Source organism: Falco cherrug, chromosome Z (genome assembly GCF_023634085.1).
Source record: "Falco cherrug isolate bFalChe1 chromosome Z, bFalChe1.pri, whole genome shotgun sequence".
NCBI classification, from domain to species: domain Eukaryota; kingdom Metazoa; phylum Chordata; class Aves; order Falconiformes; family Falconidae; genus Falco; species Falco cherrug.
In genome coordinates, this window is record NC_073720.1 from 11,913,210 (window position 1) to 11,932,504 (window position 19,295).

The window sequence follows — 19,295 nt, forward strand, 5'->3', positions numbered from 1 at the left end:
CAGGAAGTTTAAGATGTCCTCAAATGTTGTCAAATGAACTCAAGTTGAGTCCAAATACTTGGAACAGAAAAATATTTTTTCGTGTGGTATAGAAGGGAACAGCAGAATACGTTTTCCCAAACATACAATTTGTGCACATGCCAGAAGATCTCAGACAAGTTAATAGACTCCTTGCTCCACAGCGATGCCACAGTCCCAGCACTGTGCTGTGCCATATGGGCTCCACACCTCTGCTAAACCAGTTTGCCCAGCTGTTTCCTAGCCCAAATGACTTGTCTCCCAGCGTCTTCCTTTATGAATGTGATCAGCATAGCCTGTGTGAATACATCCGCATTCACAGACCTGCCATCACTGCAAGAGGGCTCGAGACCCATCAAGTGGTACAGAAGATCCTGCTGGACTGGGCCTGTATTTTGTGCCAAGCAGAAGGAACCTCTCCCAAAAAGTTGACAGCTGGGAACACGAGCCACTAACCCTTGGCAACCTGGCACCACGGGCTCCTGCCCTCCATTGTGCTAGAGGTGTTCCTTCACACCTGGCCTCTCTGGAGAGCCCTGACTCCGGTGGGGACCTGCAGGTAGGATCCAAGCACTCCCAAACTACAGAGTTCATCCTGATTTGTTCCATCCAACACCAGACAAACTGAACCATCAGATAAGACAACATTAGTTTATCAAGGCTTAAGGAAACAGGACTGTGGGGGGAAAACAAATCACAAAATATAACTCCAATGCTCTTTCCTTCTCACGTTCCTGTGGTTTACCTTATTAACGGTCTTTATCCTGAATGAAAAGGAAGAAGGCAGCTGGATGTGGCAGACAAAGGACAGGCTCAATCGATCCCTTTTTCAGGACAAACCCCACGTGATTCCCACCTTGCACCTGAGTATGTCCCTTCTGTTCACTTCCCCAGAGAGTTTACCCTGCATTGCCTGCTTTGACTCTGTGCAAGTGGAGTAATCATGGAGCTGTCACCTTTGCTGCCCTGTCTTTCTTAGGTTTCATCATCCTGCCTCTTCATTGCTCTTGGAGGCTGAGTGTATCGTATCACAGAAGCTGTGATCACATGTGTCTTCTTTCCATCTACGATCTCTTACGCTTTGTCACCTTTTCTGTAGAGATGATACTTGGCAGCTGGGGGCACTGCTAGAATGAAGGGTGACTCCATCATGAGGGAATTTTGTCTGGATGTGCCTTCTGGGAACGCCAGGGGTTGCGGACCACAGCCCCATCCCATAAGCCTTGCAGACCAACTGGAAGAGAACATTTGTCCTCATGTACAAGGTTCACACCAAAGTAATATCCTCACTGAAAGGTGTCCCCTGGGCTTCTCTGGCAGACTTATGTCAGAGGAGATCTGGTCAGCTGGATTCAGGCCCCTGTAAGCAGCCCAGCTGTGTGCCCTTTGCTATGAGGTATCTCGAAACGCACAGCATCAAATCTCTGCTCAGCTCAGCTCGGATCCAGCCTGAGGCACAAAGCACCAACGTACCAGTGTAAGATGCACTGGGCTGAGCTAGAGTGGATGTACTTCTGGAAACACTGGCTGGTCTTGTTTTAGCTTCAGTGTTGTGGGGAGGGATGACCTCTAAATGCTTGTAAAAGGATTTATTCTTAGGAAAAAGACGTCATTCCTAGGAAAATTAACTCACGCTGAGGAAAGACTTGGACATCTAGAAGAACTTCAGGCTTGATTCAGATTTGTACCAGTAATCCTTTCCCATGGGATAAACTAATGAATTCCTGAGCTCTTTTGCAGGCTTATTGTCCATTACTTTTAATGTTACAGTAGCGGGCATTAGTTTGTCAGTACTGTTGTTGTGCCTATTCACAATTTAGAAGTTCCCTGGATGACTTCCAAATGAAACCAGGCTGATCTATGCCATTCACCAAAGTGGAATCCCAGACACTGGCACCTGCAGTTCGTATTTTGTTACTGAGATTTGGTTAGAATTGTCTAAATAATATAATTTCTTCAGTGATACTAGACTCTGCTTTGCAATGGCAAAAGTTGCATAAAATGCCTCCTACCAATTGCTTTTGTTTTTATCTCTATAGCTGTACATTTGTTGTGCTGGTTCTATCAGCCACCCAAGCCCTCCACCACCAAAGTGCATAGCTTATCTCCAGCAAATAACCAGCTTGCAGTGCCTAAGGATAGGATGGCAAGGAATATTTTGATGCGAGTGTTAACTAGCTTGTTGTTGTCCCTTGATTTTCTAGGATAATAGTTCCTAATTTCAGAGTAACCCCAGCACCTGTGTTATGGGGCTCTAGAACCAGTCTGGCCAGATCCCGGTCTTCCCTCCTCTGTAGCCAAACTGTAGGAAGCAGGTAGCCAGAGGAGCCAGTTGGCCTGGTGGCTCCTGGACCAGGGCCACCCCTATGGTGTGGCAGCTGCTTTTGAGCTATGAATTCCAGCAGCTCTGATAGGGGTAGTTTTAAAATACACACCTTCGTGTTTCTATATGCAATTATAATGTACAATATTTACACATCCATTGTTGCCTATTGGTAAAAACTTAAGAAAAAAATCTTGAGTAATGAGAAATAGAATTTTATTTTAATTTTAAGAGATTTGTGTCCACAGCTCAGTTTCAAAATATAAAAAATTCTGGAAATGAGAAAGTCTGACTTCAGGCAAGATGTTCATAGGAGCTTCTGGATCCCTGTGTCAGTCGGTTCCAGGTAGTCAAGCAACCGCCCCAGCAGCTGCTGGCAAATACCAGCTATAGTGTTGTCCCAGCAGGATAAAAATGTGGAGACGCAGAGCTGGCAAACACTTCCAAGAGTGCTAAGCTGTGCTACGATCTTTCTCAAGCAGTTAATAAGTCAATTTTTTTAATTACAGCAAACAAACGAAGATATTATCTGTAGCTGTGTGCAAATTAGGACTGACAGTACTTGCCTGGGCACTGAGTCTGATACCCCTTTGTTAAAAAACAACTATGTGGACTCACATGACTTGATCAAGGTATATGTGGATAGCAGTGGTCCTCCTCATGTCCTGTGCTTCCCTGGGTTTATTATAAAATCTCAGTGTTTATGAATCTTCTTTGATTTTTCCATTAAAATGTATTTATTTGTTCCTATGCAAAGGCTGCCCTTTTGGTAGCATTTGTTCCCTGATGTATTTATAGGCAGCAACTCTATCCTTTTTCAGACTGTGTTTTGAAAGGTTAGACAGAAGGCCAAAAGAACTTAGCTTATCAGGAAATAAATGCCTCTTCTTCTACTGATGGCATTAACCCTCTGCATCTCTTCAACTTTTAATTAACCTTTTCTGAATGTACACATGCTAAATTATACTTTGACCTTATATGGAAAATACTTTTCCTGCTACATGTGAAATGGCTCATAGCAAGCACACATTCAGGTGGTTTGGCCACTCTTCTTTTTGATTTTCCTACAGTAGTTTGTACCAGGAGTTCTCATTAGCAGCTCATCAGCACTCAGGAATACAAGGTTTTGTGCTACTACAGTCTTCACAACCCTGCTGCAAGAGCTTGATTTTCAACTGCGGCAGCAGTGTTTCCGAGCTTCCTGTAATTGGCACATTCTTGTACTTTATGAAGGTTCCTAATGACAATATTTATGAAAGTGGGTCCTAAAACCCACTTCAGTGGGTTTCAGTAATATCTTTACTGCTCAGTGCCTCTTTCACTGAGATGACCTATTATTTTTCGCTGTTTTATTGAATCTTTACTTTACAGTCCTTATCCTCTTCACTTCAATTAATACTCACACCTGACATTACTTCAAGTAACTTACTGAAATCCTGGTGAAGTAACCCAGAACACTTATTTTGTCCAGAGAGATACTAGATTAGTTTGGTACAAAATCACCATAGCAAATATATATTCCATTTTATCCTTCTTCCTGCTTATTCTATAACTTCCCTGCTAAAGATATCCAGATCCCTTTCCTTCACTGAAAGTCAGGTACATTTACTAGTCTCTCGTGTGGTACCACCTCCAGCTGGACACCAGACCTGCAAGCTGGTTGTTGTCTCTTGGAGCTCTCAGGCTGTGAAGTCCAAGCCGTTTGAATACCTTAATCTCTGAGCTTTACTCTGGAGGGGGTGGCCTGTCATTAATACTTGCTTTTTGTTGGGTCCTCTCCTTCTGTTCCCACATCTAGCAACATGGAGGCAGATACTTGTTCAGTTGTGAAGTCACGCCTAATGTTTAATTTTTAATCAACATAGGGCCCTGCTTCCCTTCTGTTCTCCCAGTCTCCTTCAAATACTACTAAAGACCCTCTTGTGGAGTATGAGAGTTTCCTCTGCAGGGTCTCAGCTGGGAACAACTCTCTGATTCTCCTTCTGCATCTTCTCCTCCAAGCCACAGCATCCTTTGCTGATTGGCTGCTTTTACTGCTGCTAACAGATTCCTTGTTCATTCTTGGTTATCATTCACCATAGTTACACAACTACTGAGACCTGGAGTCGCCTCTTGAAATATTTACACATTATTCAGGACACAAGTTTCAGACGGCTTTTTTACTGAGGGAACAAAAAATTCCATGGCACTCTGTTCCATGCCAATCCAGGTGACATCATTAACTAGCTTCTGTAATTTATTTCTCTAACTGCTGTCCTTGAAATTAAGAATCGTGATTGTAATGATTTTTAACCTTCTACTTCATGTAATTAAACTTTTATCACGCAATATAAAGTTATTTTCTGTAACCAGCTTGTATACAGTAATTTCCCCACATCTAGGAAATGATGTTAATGACCATCAACTCAGGCTAGCTGCCTTGGGTGTTCTAATTGAGCAAGCAGTGGCTAGTGGAAGTGGCTTCTGGTAGGAGCCACTAGCAAACTCTGAATTGTGTTACAGTCACAGGAAACTACCAAGCTGCTCCCCCATCTGTTGCTGTAGTGTGAAGAGGCATTAAGGAAAGAGAAACGACGTCTCAATGAATAAGAAATGAGTAGAGTTGAGGATCTTGCCTGTAATTTACAGAAAGTTGTGAAATGCTTTCTGGTGAAAATTGCCCTGTAACTGCAAACTTCATAACCCTAGAAACCAAACATATTTCACTACTTAGAAGTTACTTGGTGCTGGTTAGAACTACTTAGGCAGTTTGCTGGCATCAGGAATGACTGCGTGGTGTACTGTGTGGTGACTTTCTCTTTAAGAACTTCTCCAGAAGGGGAAATGGACTAACAAAGCCTCTGTTGGGGCCACAGGACCACAAGCCAGATATCTAGAGGAAGGGGAATTTGTGAGACTGCAGAACGACCACTCTGAATTCCTGTGACAGTGTCTTATTGACCTAAAGCAGTTAAAATGGAAAGTATTGGGGAGGGAGGATGGGGGTACGATACCCCCATGGCAGAACACGCAGAGGAGTTTGTGGTTATAGACTTAGCAGCTGGGAAAAGGCTTACTAGACCATTCTGCCTGGCTATGCATCACCTTATCCAGTCACCCGTGGCACTGAGCCCAGCAGCTTGTTTGTGATTCAACCCCCACTTCTGGGAAACACATGGTTTGATCTGAAATATTTGAATGATGGAGCTCCAAGAATTTAGGGACACTTAGGATTTCCCTTAGGAATCTGCTCCCATGGATGTTGAAATGATACACTTTGTATCAGTTTTTCATTAGTCTGATCATAACATCACATGCTGGTTCTCGTCCTGCTGTGCTGCTAGTACAGGATTCTGAGCAGTCCGTGTGTATTTTCCCATATCCTACTTGAACCTCCCAATACCTACCTTGAAGAACTAGTCAAATGAAGCCCTTTAAGTTTCCCTCTGGAGGGCACTTTCCCAGCCCTAGAGCAATCTGTGATTTTTTCCTGTGCCCTCTCCAATTTTCTCACTCGCTGGTCCAAGATCCTTGGCTGAAAAAGCATTAGTTCCTCCTGGCACAGTATCTGGGTAGGAATTCACGCCATTCTGCCTCTAGGACTCAAGACCATTTTCTAGCATATGGATTTCCAGGCAGAACGAACAGCTTCATTTCCTAAGCCTGCCCTGCTCCCTGCCCTCATGCTTGGCTTTCAAGGGCCATGCTTTCAAAGAGATCCAGGGCACTCAGGCCTCACGGTAAATCCTCGCTTTTCCAGCCTCTAAGCGGAGCTGAGGTTTTACCAGAGGGCCCTTGTGTTAACCTCAAAACAGAGATTACCCCCACCTAGACCCAGTTTCTGCAGAACTCCTGATAGTCAGCCATCCCAGCAGGACATTTCACAAGGGAAGGGAACTGTTTGGCTCTCAGACATCTCCAGAAGCTGAGCTCTGGAGCTTTGGTGCCCTGAGCATCTCTGGTGCTGCTTGTGTGGAAGCTAGCATGCCGAAAATAAAAGGTCTCTTTAACATGTAGCAGGTCAGGGTACTGCAGGGTCAAGGGAGATCCAGTGCACTCTTTCATCCCTGATCTTAATCATCATCCTCTTCAGAAACGAGTTGGCAAAGTAAGCTGAAGAAAAGGAAGTCAGTTTCACAAATGACGCCTGCAGAGTTGTGACACAGGAGAGGGGAGCTAAGAGCGCCGTCAGGAAGCCACACAGAAATCACGAGGCTCTGGCATATGCCAAACAGGCTTCCCCAAGGCAGTGCACCCCAGCACAGCCCAGCGCTTGCCCCCCGGGGTGCTGGGCTCCAGCCTGCCAGCACCCATCCTCCCCATGCCTCAGTGCCAGCTGCAGATTCACAGCCACAGGACGGAGGCTGCATCTTTCACAGAAAGGCACCGGGTCAGATGCAGAGGGATGCAGCACACAAACAAAAGAGATTTTAGTCATGGCTACCTGGCTTAATTTCCTGAGTCAGGCTTATAAAAAACTAACGGTCTTAAGTCCCATCAGCACATGCTAGCCTGGATGCTCTGCAGCCCGTGCCTGGGGGATAGGCCCTCCTGCATGTGGTGGCAAGCAGCAGAAGAGAAGGCAGGCAGGGACCTCAGAAGGGATCTGCAGCCACTAGCCAGGCTGACTGCAGCTACACACCCACAACTGCTGCACAACACTGCAAACATGAAAGAGCTATAGATCAAACAAGCCAAACAGCTCTGCCCAGCACAGTGATGCTGCCGGGCACAGCATGATCCCCGTCACAATGGGATGAAACTTTATTCATCTTGCTGGAATCGGGGGTGGAGAGAAGGGGGAGGTAAGCCTGCTCATCACAACCACAAAGCATTACTTTCTACGTGCAACCCAGTGTGGGCACCAGGGGTTTGGCCTGCACGCCGGTGGTCACTGCCCATGCACACATCAGCTGGAAACAGAGTCACCCTGGAAAAGGGCTGGGAAAGAGCTCCCTGGCAGCACCCCCTGGGCCAGCCTCGCCTCCTGTTGGGTTCTGTAACGCCACTTAAGGAGCCATCATAGACACTAATTTCTTAGAATACAAGCAGTATAGCCAAAATATGGTCTCTTGGGCTGAAAAGACCAGTGCCCTGCTCTGCAAACACCATGCTCTTGCTCACCTCCTCTTCAGATGGATTGAGACTTCATAAACCCCAGGCCAGACCTGGCCAAGGCTCTATGGCAGCCTTATACCACCATGGAAAGGTCCCAGATGTTTTTCTTTTCTGATTTTGGTCTGCTGCTAACTGCTGGCACATGACAGTGCTTCACCCTTCACCTGAAGTGATGCAGCCCTTTAGGAGACAGGAGAGCCCAGAGCCTTTGGTCCAGAGGGGCCTGCCCAAACCAGCTCCTGCAGCCTGCAGGCTGTGGCTGATGTCTGCTGGGAGCAGAGCAGACAGCCCAGCACCTCTGGGGTGAAGCCCTTGGGAAGCTGGCAGGAGTGCACAGCCAGACCATGCCTGCATCAGTTGCATGACACTGGGGCACTGTTTTAATTTAAAATGGATTAGGCTTTGTTTTCTTTTTCACACAATAACATTGCATGCATTGTTGGGCGATAAAACCCATAGATAACTATGCCAGCAGGGTGTTGGGGTGGACGTGCTCAGCAGCACAGTATGAGCTGACATGGTGAAGAGGCTGGGGAGGAGGGGAGGAAGCCTGGAAGCCTATAGAAATGTGCTGCTGCTGGCAAAGGCAGCAGCGGCTCCTGGGTTGGTCCTTGCATAACCTCTGAATAGCTCCTTCCTGAAAGAGGGCGGAGGGGCCCGCCACCCAGAATTTGGATGACAGCTGGAGCAGGAGATGGGGTACAAGGCAGTGGTGACGTGCATGACCTAGCCATGCCTTGTGTCACTCCTACTCACAGCCATGCGACACTAATGGCACTGATGACTCCTGGGAGGACACTGGGAAGAGGAGGTGAGGATGTCTCAATTCACAACAGCATCTATTAGTAAATGGCTGTTTTTCCCTAGCTGGGTCTGCCCTTCTCTGCCTGCCTTCCTCCTGATTTTGCTGAGCTTAGGCTCTGCATTTAGTGCTGGCATACACAGGAAGCATTGCCCGAACAAGGTGCTCTGGCAAAATCATTTTGTTTCCCAGGTTTCTTGGCAGGACCTTGGTATCACATGCACCAGGTTCCTTTGCTATCCTAATCCGTGCCTTTTGGCTGGCAGCAGTGCAAGGCAGAAGTGATGTTATGCAGCAGCACTGACCCTGAGCTGCAGGAAGCACTGCCAGAGTGCAGGGGCTTTGGGGTGTCCCAGGGCCACACAGCTCACTTTTGGGGTCATCTACCTATACCCCACTGTGGTGTTAGAGACCAGCCAACATTTCTGCCTCCTGCAGAATCAGAGAACTCCCTAACGAATCCTCCTACAGCCTCTTTAGCTCACCAAACCAGTATTATCAACAAAGCTGGCCCTTGCAGATCTCTGACCCAGTTGTGCCTGGATTTCCTTTTCAGTCACGTTGACTCCTGGCACATGCGATGCCTGAGGAAGCTGATGCTGCTGGCAAAATCCAGCAGGAGTGCTCCCAGGATGCTCATATAGCACCTGGGGACCTGACTCCATGCAGCTCACTGCGCAGTGTTCTCCCAGTACTTTCTTACCTGAAACCCTTAATAACCTCTTGTGGCTTTTTTTAACATCAGTTCTGCTGCCGACGTGCTCCAGACCAGGCATCCCTTGCTTCAAATGCTAACAGAAGGCACCAGGCTCCTCTGGGATCCTTTGTCAGTGCTGGAAGGACTGCATCTCCTTGCAGACAAGGACAACAGGAACTCCTGTGGACTTGGTGTGGGTTGGGGCCCACAGCATGCTGCAACATACTGTGCTAAGTGTAACCAATGCTGCTGCCCCAGGCAGGAATGCAAGATGGAGGGAATCAGGTGCAGCATGAGAAGACCCACAGCCTGCACAATGCTGGTGTCCATCTGCCCTGACCTGCCAGGAAAGTGGAAAAGCCCAAAACGGCAGGCTACAAGTCTGTGCAGACGCTGTAGCAATATGCTCCCAGGAGACAGAGGTGCCTGAGTGCATCAGCTGGTAGCCACAGCTGGTAGGAACACAGCTGCCCAGGGAGCAGAAGTAGGGCACAAGCTCTGCAGAGTGCAGACAAGAGCAGCCAGTTCCCACTGCTGCACAAGTGATGCCAGAACAGCCCAGAGCTACCGAGCCAGGGGACTGCCCCTCAGTGGGGAGGTGGCCCAGGGCACTTGGCATAGGCTGCTGCACCACCAAAGCCTCAGGTAGGCAGTCTGAGAAGACAAAAAAATGAGCTGGCATCAGCCACCTGTTAAGAGCAAAGCTGGCATGCACCCTGGGTCCTCCCGGGCCCTGGGAGGACGCCTTGCCTGATGTGGTGAGGAATGCACAAAAGTCTTCCCCTGGGCTTCTGAGAGGTTTGGCCAGGTGATCCTGTGGTCCTTTGTGGGATTAATACACCATGAACTGACAAGTCCTGTCCTGGTGACAGTTTAAATAGACCTTCTTGTTACGCAGAGACTCTTCTCTAGCAGGTATAATTACAGCAGGAATGCAGGGAGTACAGGTTTAGTTCTAGCAAATGCCGGTAATTCCCTTCTCCCACAATGAGTCTTCCAGCATTTTATTTGTCTGACACATCAGATCCCGTTTTCTTAGAGAGGAAGAGTTAGCAAAACACCAAAAACAAGTTAAGCGTCATTAAGGCAGGCGATCACACAGCTGAGACTTACTGCCCTAATTTATCCAGCTCCTCCTACAGAAGAGCATCTCAGTGCTATACCCACCCGTTGTTGCTGGTGGACACCTGCATCCAAGACTTGAAAGCAATGAAGACCCTTTGCATTTGATCTGGACTGACATTGTCCCTTCCAAGAAGCTCCAGACCTTTCAGCTCCCACCAGGACAGCAGAGGTAGGACTCTGCCAAGCCAAAGCCCATGCTACAAATTGAAACCTAAAGAGTTTCTTTGTGTCTCTTGGGCTGAAATGTACTGTTGCACTGGCACATACTTGCCATTACCTAACACACTGGGATCGCAGTCTGTTCCCTCTCACTCTCAGTATGGCATAACGGCAAAAAACCCAGCTGCCAAAGAAAAACCCTCTGCAAGCAGTAGATTCCCTGCTCCTACTCAAGTCCGGCTATCAACCATCTCCTGTGGCGGCACTCCATGCAGAGAGGGATACAGTTTACACAAAGGGGGCAAAGGAAGAGCAACTGGGCTGTTTGGGACTGGGGAAAGGCAGGGGGGGACTCATCCAAGTGCTCATTGCTCTTGTACACAGTATAACAAACCACTGTGAATGCAGTGGGAAGGTAAAATTGAAAAAAGATGTGAGTCACTGAAACTTTGAAAGAACACAGAACTACATGAGTGTTTTACATATGTACATATATGTGTACATATATGAGAAAAGGAAGCAGAAAGGCTCTGTAAAATACATCAAACTGGGGTTGGCCAGTGTGGGTGGCGTGCACCAGGTCTTAAGTACACAACCTGGGTAACCACAAAGTCATCTGCACACACTGCAGAGAAGCCTAGGCCATTTACTACTGACTGCAGACCAGCCTCTTTCTTAAACTGTATCTTCTACAGAGGATAAAAACCTGTCTGAGAAAACCTGGAGTCAGCAACCCCCAGGCAAACAAGGAGGAAGCCCCACCGCAGCGTCAGGAGCCCCGTGCCCCGGGCGAGCTGCCTGCCAGCCCGGCAGCCCCGGCGGTGCTGCTTTCCTTGCTCTGCTGCCCGCTGCCAGGCTAATGCCAGGGGACAGCCGTGGGGCCCATCCAGCGCTCAGCCCAGCGGAGACCCAGCCCTGGCCTCTCGCTCTTGCTGCCGCAGAACCACGAGGGGATAACAGGATCAAAAGAGCAGTAACGAGCTCTGGGAACTTGTCAGACAAATGTGTTTTTAACTGAATCCCAAATGAGCTGCTGAAGGGGAGCATTAGTTCTGTCACGTGGAGCACATGATTTTGGAATTCGTTAAGCCTTTCATGCAGGGTTAGCGCCGCCGTCCCCTGCCCCAGCCGTTAGCCATCTGGCTGTAAAGTGGCCAAGTTCCCTTCACCCCAGAACCGGGGGAATGGCCTGGGTTTGCAGCAGGTCACTGGCACTACAAAGCCAGAGTGTGCATGCAGTAGACCGGCTGATGGCACCGATACTGAGAAGAAATGCCACCTCTTTTGGAGCCCTTGATACAAACGTGCCCCTCATGTCCTGAAAGGCTTCTTCAGAGAAATCAGATGCTCCTAGAGAAGCTTCCTTTCTTCTTTCTCTAGTACAGGTTGCAGAGGAATGAAAAACTGATTTATGGAAAAGTGGAAATAGAGCTAAAAGGCCTGTGTCTAGATACTGAAAACCAGAACAGAAGCACCTCAGTTTGGATGAAAACAGAACAGAACAGTAACTGAAAGCCAAAGGCAAATATTACTGAGTGTTGTTGGCTATGGCACAGGGTCATGTTTTGCAGCACTATCTCAAATACAAAGTCCCCTCCGAAACTCAACTCTCCCTTGTTTGAGGACAGTTTGTAAATTAACCATTCTGTGAAGATGCAGAGGTGGCTCCATCCTTAGCCAAGACATAGTAAACACCTTTATAGTTTGCTTTCCAGGCTAGAAAAAGCTCAGCCGCTTTTTCACAGGAGCTGAAGCAAATATCTATGTAATTCAATCTCAAAACACTGGGGACTGGATTGTGCACCAGACACTGGTGCAGCTCTGTGCAGAGGCCGTGTGCTGCCCCAGGCTCCTGGCTGATGCAGGCAGCATGATGCAGAGCTGGCATGGGGCTGGAGCAGCAGCCATGCTAACCGCTCCCAGCGGCCGGCTTTGCCATGAGGAAGAGCAGTGTGCACATAAAAACAGCTCTGCAGGTAACAGCTGGTGTCAGGCCTAGTAGACCTGGGTCAGGGATGACCATGCTGGATGCAGTCTGGATTCTGCAGAAGCGTTTCTGTGTCGTTGCACTGGCACATACTTGCCATTACCTAACGCACTGGGATCGCAGTCTGCTCCCCCTCACTCTTGGTATGGTGTAATGGCAAACTCACAGGCATGCAAATACATAAATTATCTCTTACAGCCTTAAAATAGTGATAATTGCCTACTCCTAAATGGGATCTGAGTGGTGTCATGGCCTTAGCTCCTCCAGGCATCCACCATACTGTCCTTGGGCTGTGCAGAGCCCCTGTGGTACCTGCCACTCTCCCCCTGCTCTCCTCCCAGCACAGTGTACGCAGCAGGGTGAGGCTGGCACAGCTGCGGCTGTGTGGTTACTGTCATTCCAGTCCAGACAATATTTGGGTGAGATGATGCCTTTGGCAGAGCCCCAGCAGCTGTGCTGATGCCCACTGCACCAGCCACAGCAGGGCTCAGTTGCTGGCAGACACCTCCAAGGCACAAAAGCTGCAGGAGAGATCCTTTGAAGTGTTCTCCCAGGTCTCCTGACACTGTGAAGTGGTTTTAATTCTTAATTGTTCAACATCCTAATTTGCCAAATGTTTTTGCTTGACTGGAAGCCAAGCACAGCTTTGGGAACAAAATCTGTGTTTTACCAGGGCTTCCCCTGGCTGTTAACTGTCAGGATTTGTGATGTTAAGAGCTGACCCCAGAAATGACAAGCTTGATACACAGACCAAAATGCAAGCTGAAAACCCTCCAGCCTGGCCTGCCCTGCCCAGAGTGGCTGTGAGCCTCAGAAACCCTGTGCTTCCTCCAGGGAACCTGCTGCAAACGTGCCCCTGTAGTCAGCAGCAAGCCAAAACGCGGTAAGAGTGGGGTCAGTAACTGGCCAGAGCCTCATCCAAGTGTGAATGTACTGTAGAAGGGGCTGAAGACTGGCCACAGCTTTGCTGCTGGGCTCAGGTCCACAGTGCTGCTCTGGGCTTTAGTCCTGCACCTCCTTTGGATGCTTCACGTCCTGACTTCCTCCAAAGTGACTCTAAAGGAGCTCAAGGTGAAACTGGTGAAAACTTAAGAAGTGTGTAAGCTCTTGTGTAAAGTTGGCTGTGAGTGATAGAATGGTGGTTAATCTAGTGGGTTTTCAAGGAACTCCAAATTCTGAAGAACCAAATTAACATGCAAAAGGATAAATGAGACACAGGGGAAGAGATGACACATTTTTTGTCATATCTCAAAACCTCATTGTCCACAAACACAGAGAACTAGTTAAGGATGTGAAGGTTGGGGGCAGCCTTGGCTGCAGTGACCATGAGATGGTGGAGTCCAGGATCCTGCATGGAGGAAGCAGGGCAACGATTAGGACTGCAAGCCTGGACCTCAGGAGACCTAACTTGGCTTCTTCAAGGACCTACTTGGAGAAATCCCATGGGTTAGGGCTCTAGAAGGTCAGGGATCCAAGAGAGCTGGCTAATATTCAAACATCACTTCCTTCAAGCTCAACATAAGTACACCCCCAAGAGTAAGGAAACAAGCAAAGGGGGCAGGAGACCTGCATGGAAGAGCATGGAGCTTCTGGCACAACTCAAAGAGAAGAAGGAAGTTTAAGGGATGTGGAAAAAGGGACAGGCCACTTGGGAGGAATATAGGAATGCTGTCAGGACATGCAGGGAGACAATGAGGAAGGCTAAGGTCCATTTGGAGTTAAGTCTGGTGAGGGATGCCAGGGACAAGAAGGACTTCTTCAAGTATATCAGGAGGAGAAGGATGACCCAGCGAAAATGTGGGCCCACTGCTGAATGAGGTGGGTGTCCTGGTGATGAAGGATACAGAGAAGGCGGAGTTACTGAACGCTGCCTTTCCTTCAGTCTTTACTTCCAAGGCCGGCCCTCCGGTTTCCCAGACCCTGGACGACCCAAGAGAAGAAGTCTGGAGAAAGGAAGAAAGAAAAGTCAAGGAGGATCACGTTAGAGATCACTTGAGCAAACTTGACACCCACAGATCTGTAGGTCCTGATGGGATGCACCCCCAAGTGCTGAGGGAGCTGGTAGATGTTATTGCCAAGCCACTCCCCACCATCTTTGAAAGGCCATGGAGGACAGGAGAGGTGCCTGAGGACAGAAGGAAAACCAGGGCCACTCCAGCCTTCAAAAAGGGCAAGAAGGAGGATCCAGGAAACTACAGGGGGTCATCCTTGCCTCCATCCCTGGAAAGGTGATGGAACAGCTCATCCTGGTGGTCATCTCAAAGCCTGTGCAGGAAAAGGGGTCATCAGGAAGTCAACACAGATCCACCACGGGGAAATCATGCCTGACCAACCCGATAGCCTTCTCTGATGGAATGACTGGCTGGGTAGATGAGGAGAGAGTGGTGGTGGATGTTGTCTGCCTTGATCTCAGCAAGGCTTTTGACACTGTCTCCCATAAGATCCTGACACATAAGCTCAGGCAGTGTGGACTAGATGAGTGGACAGTGAGGTGGATCGAGAGCTGGCGGAACAGCAGGGCTCAGGGGCTGTGATCAGCGGCGCAGAGTCCAGCTGGAGGCCTGTAGCTCGCGGTGCTCCCAGGTGTCGGTGCTGGGTCCGGTCCCATTCAACTCATTCACCATTGACCTGGACGAAGGGACTGAGTGCACCCTCAGCAAGTTTGCTGATGATGCAGAACTGGGAGGAGCGGCTGACACACCAGGAGGCTGCGCTGCCGTTCAGAGAGACCTGGACGGGCTGGAGAGTCGGGCAGAGGAACCTCATGAAGTTCAACAGGGGCAAGTGGAGGGTCCTGCCCCTGGGGAGGGACAGCCCCAGGCACCAGCACAGGCTGGGGTGACCTGCTGGGGGGCAGCTCTGCGGAGAAGGACCTGGGAGTGCTGCTGGGCAGCCAGTTGCCCGTGGGCCAGCTGTGTGCCCCGGTGGGCAGCCAGTTGCCCGTGGGCCAGCTGTGTGCCCCGGTGGCCAAGCAGGCCAGTGGGACCCTGGGGGGCATGAGGAGGAGCGGGGCCAGCAGGTCGAGGGGGGATCCTCCCCCTCTGCTCTGCCCTGGTGAGGTCCCACCTGCAGTGCTGTGCCCAGTGCTGGGCTCCCCAGTTCAGGGGGGACTGGGAACTGCTGGGGAGGGTCCGGTGGGGGCTGCAAAGACCATCAGGGGACTGGAGCATCTGCCTGGTGAGGAAAGGCTGAGGGAGCTGGGCCTCTTTAGCCTGGGAAGGCTGAGAGGGGATCTTACCAATGTCTACAAGTATCTTAAGGACAAATGTCCAGAGGACGGGGCCAGGCTCTTCTCAGTGGTGCCCAGCGACAGGACAAGGGGCATTGGGCACAAACTGCAGCACAGGAAGCTCCATCTGAATCTGGGGAAGAACTTCTTCACCTTGAGGGTGACAGAGCCCTGGAACACGCTGCCCAGAGAGGTTGTGGCATCTCCTGCTCTGGAGACATTCAAAACCCGCCTGGATGCGACTCTGTGCAACCTGCTCTATGAGACCCTGCTTTAGCAGGGGGTTGGGCTAGATGATCTCCAGAGGTGCCTTCCAACCCTGGTGATGCTGTGGTGCTTTGAGAGCAATTGATGTATATAAAATCATGTGCAGTGACTGAGGTGTTTTAGAAACGATTACTTGTGATGTTTTATAGTATAGAAAGAAGGGCATACTGATTAAATAATGACACATCAGTACTTCTTCATTATGCATCTTAAGTCTGAGGAATTAATTGCCTAGAGTTGCTATTGAGGTAAAATAATCTAGAATGGATCAAAAGCAATCAGATGCTTTTATGGAAGAGCAACCTAGCAAGGCTTGCTAGACAGAAGGACATTTTGGTCAGAATAAGATTAAAGTGAATATTGCTTGAGACATGTAGCAGAGGCAGCATAGCATTATGCCTACACTGGTCTTCAATCTGCTGTAAGCACACCCCACTGGCCACCTTCATGGCCAGGATCCTGTGCTGGTTTGACCCCTACGTCTCACACAGTAGTTTCTGTGGTCTTATGATGCACCAGGAGGAGCAAATTGATAAGCAAAGCCCTGGTCAAGTAGACTGTCCTAAATGTTGCTGCAAAGCAATGGCACACCAGGCAAGTATTCGGTGTGGACAACAAAGTTAACTAGGAGATAGGAAAGACCATATCTCAGAGATGCTGTTGCGACACTCCACAGTCACTTGACATAGGCTGGAGTGAGGCTAAGAGCAGTGTAGAGAGCCTTGTCTGGGCTGAGGTCCAAATAGGTCTTTAAAACACCTGTGGAGAAGGAAACATGTCAATATACACCATAGCATTGCCCCAGAAGAAAGTAAGCATGAGGGCTGCCAGTTTTGTGAAAAGAGATTAAGAGCCATACTAGCCCTTGGATCACAGGTTCATTTTCCTAAACCTTGTCTACATCAAAGATGATGGCCAAACTGAGGAGAGGAAAAAGCAGAGCCAGAAGACAGGGGAACAAGAAGGGTTGAGAAGGGAGGGCAAGAGGAACAAAAATTTCTGTTTTAGCTAGCTTGATAGGGAGCTGCTGATCAGATACCTCAATGGCCAAAGGCAAGCCACAGCTTTAGTTTGGATGGAATAAGACTGATCTGGACTATGTTTTAGCCTAGAAGTGATGAGCTAAAATGTTTGCAGCCGAGATTGTTCAGGTGTAAAGCATGGAGGGAGACAAAAAAGGGACACAAAACCCTTCTGCAAAAACAGGGAAGCAGCTTAGGGAAGCCTTCTAAAGGATACACTGAACCACCAGTTTTAGGGATGGAGGTGATGGTAGGGAGTGACTAGAACGTCACAGATTATGAAATAAAAGCTCAGAAGTCCCTCTAGAACTTCCAGTTCTTGCTCCTGTGGATTGCAGATCCTTCTCTCTGCTCTTCCTACCTTCCTGGGTGCCAGCTCTGCCCAGCTTCCCATGCCTGGGCTTCTCTTCCTGGCCTTCCTCTCTGAGCTGAGCTGAAGTCCCATGTGGCATGAAATGCAGTGCTCAGAGGACCTGTGGGCTGCCTGGTCCTCTTCTGGGTACTGCCCCAGCTCATGCAACCTGATACAGCTTGGTATTTACCTTTTATGTGAGTACATCCCATTCAGTTCATCACATGCCAGCTGAACTATAACATGATATAACATGAATGGCCTTCCCCCTTTGGCTTATGCAGTTTGCTCTTTGCTTTTTCTAAGACTTAACTTTCTGAGTGCCACAAGGCAAGCTGCTGCTGTAAGAGATGAGATCAGGCTGCTCATGTAGCTCCTCCTCTTCAATGGAGATCATCTTCAGGGGGAAGATGAAATAAATCCTTAGCATAATTCATGCTCTCACTCAGAGCTGAAGCTCCAGTGCCTGACTTTGGCCATGAGCTGGAAGCATGAAGGCAAAGACCACGCTAGAGGTGTCAAATCTGCATTTTATTCTTCAGCAGCTTATTGTATTCCCAGCTTTTCTCTCAGCTTTCCCCCACTGCTGGCACATATTTCTCCCCACGACAGCCCACCACTAGCCAGACTGCTCTCCAGAAGCTTGGCTAGACCTTGCATATAGGCAGAGCATTGAGTAATTGCTAATGCTCCTGCAAACCAGAGACTTGCAGAAATCACGCCAATGCCTCCAGTGCTGCAGCACCCAGGAGGTACTGGAGGCAGCTGCTGGGGGAAAGCTCTTCAACACCTTCCCTACTTCAGCATTATCTTATGTCAGGCTGCAGGAGTGAACAGTGTTTTGCAGTTTACACCATACTCTGTGGCACAGGAACTAGGAAAGAGTTACAGAGAGCTCCACTACTGAAATGCATTTCTCATATGTGTCTCAGTTCTGTGCATTAGTGAGTTCCTAGAAATGTTTTGGCCATGAAGTGGCTCTATGCGCTACCCAGAGGGGCACACTTTCTAGCTGCCCAATGGTGGAGAAAGCAAAGAGAACATTGGCACAGAGGCCAAGGCTGTCCAGCAAAACGCCCCTGGGTTTAGCCAGGAAGACTCTGCAAGAGCAGCCTTTGGCTGCCTGTACTGGTTCTGTCCTGAGCAGCCTCAAAGCAGCTGCCAGAACCCAGCACAAGGAAGAGAAAAGGTGTGTTAATGCTGCAAGGCAGCGCTGGGGAGAGCCAGGACGCCAGGCTGAAACAGCCACTGCTCCCCTGTCTGGTCTCCAGCAGTGCTGCCTTGTGATCCAGTGCAGCTCAGCACTACGCCCCTGAGAACACAGGGGAGGGCAGAGAAATAGCCCCAGGTTAAAGGCGCTGCTAAGACACGGCCACAAGCATCCTATATCACATTTTAAGCTTCTCTGACCACAGCACTAGCCTTTGCAACCTGGACTCGGCTGCACTCATGCCTTCCAGAGATCGGTGAAGTGGGGTAGGCAGCATGGCTGTCCTCCGTTGCAGACGGAGCTGCCAGAGAAGCACTGAACCAAAGGGAGCTCAGCACAGGCTGCAGAAGGGAGGGCTCACCAACGGCATACACAGGGACGTGAGGCTGGCATGGGAGGAGAGCGCAGAAGAATGGCTGCAGAAGCATGGCTTTAGAATCTCTGAAGATCTGCACAATCCAGGCCTGGTATTAGAATAGGCCTGTAATCAGAATTGTGCTGAAGTTGCTGTGCTGAAGTTAACAAGAAGGTAGCCTTGAGCTATTCTTCAATCCTGAGACCAAGTAATTATGTTGTGCCAACAGGCCGTGGCTGTAACAAGCTGCAGCTGCTGGGAAAGCAGGTGCAGGGCCAAGAAAGATGGGGACCCGTATGGGAAAATAGGGAGTAACAAACTACAAGGCTGAAGCACAGCAACTCAATTAGCTACATGGATAGAAGGCTTATTTTAGTCATGATAATTAGGGGTGTGAGAACCGCGCGCGTTTAGAGACTACTAACCAATTTTATTTCTGCTTTACGAATATGCATGTGTATCAGTTCTATGTAAGTAGTGTTAGAAACTAATAAAGTTGAGCAAGATGCATAACTCATATTGAGCGACTTCTTGACTCCGGCGAACCCTTCTTCCAACAGGAGAGCACTGTTAGAAACAGCAGTTGTATACCAGGAGCCTTCAGCTTCTCCACTGAGACACTCCATATGATCCTGTGCCTACCCTCAGAGGT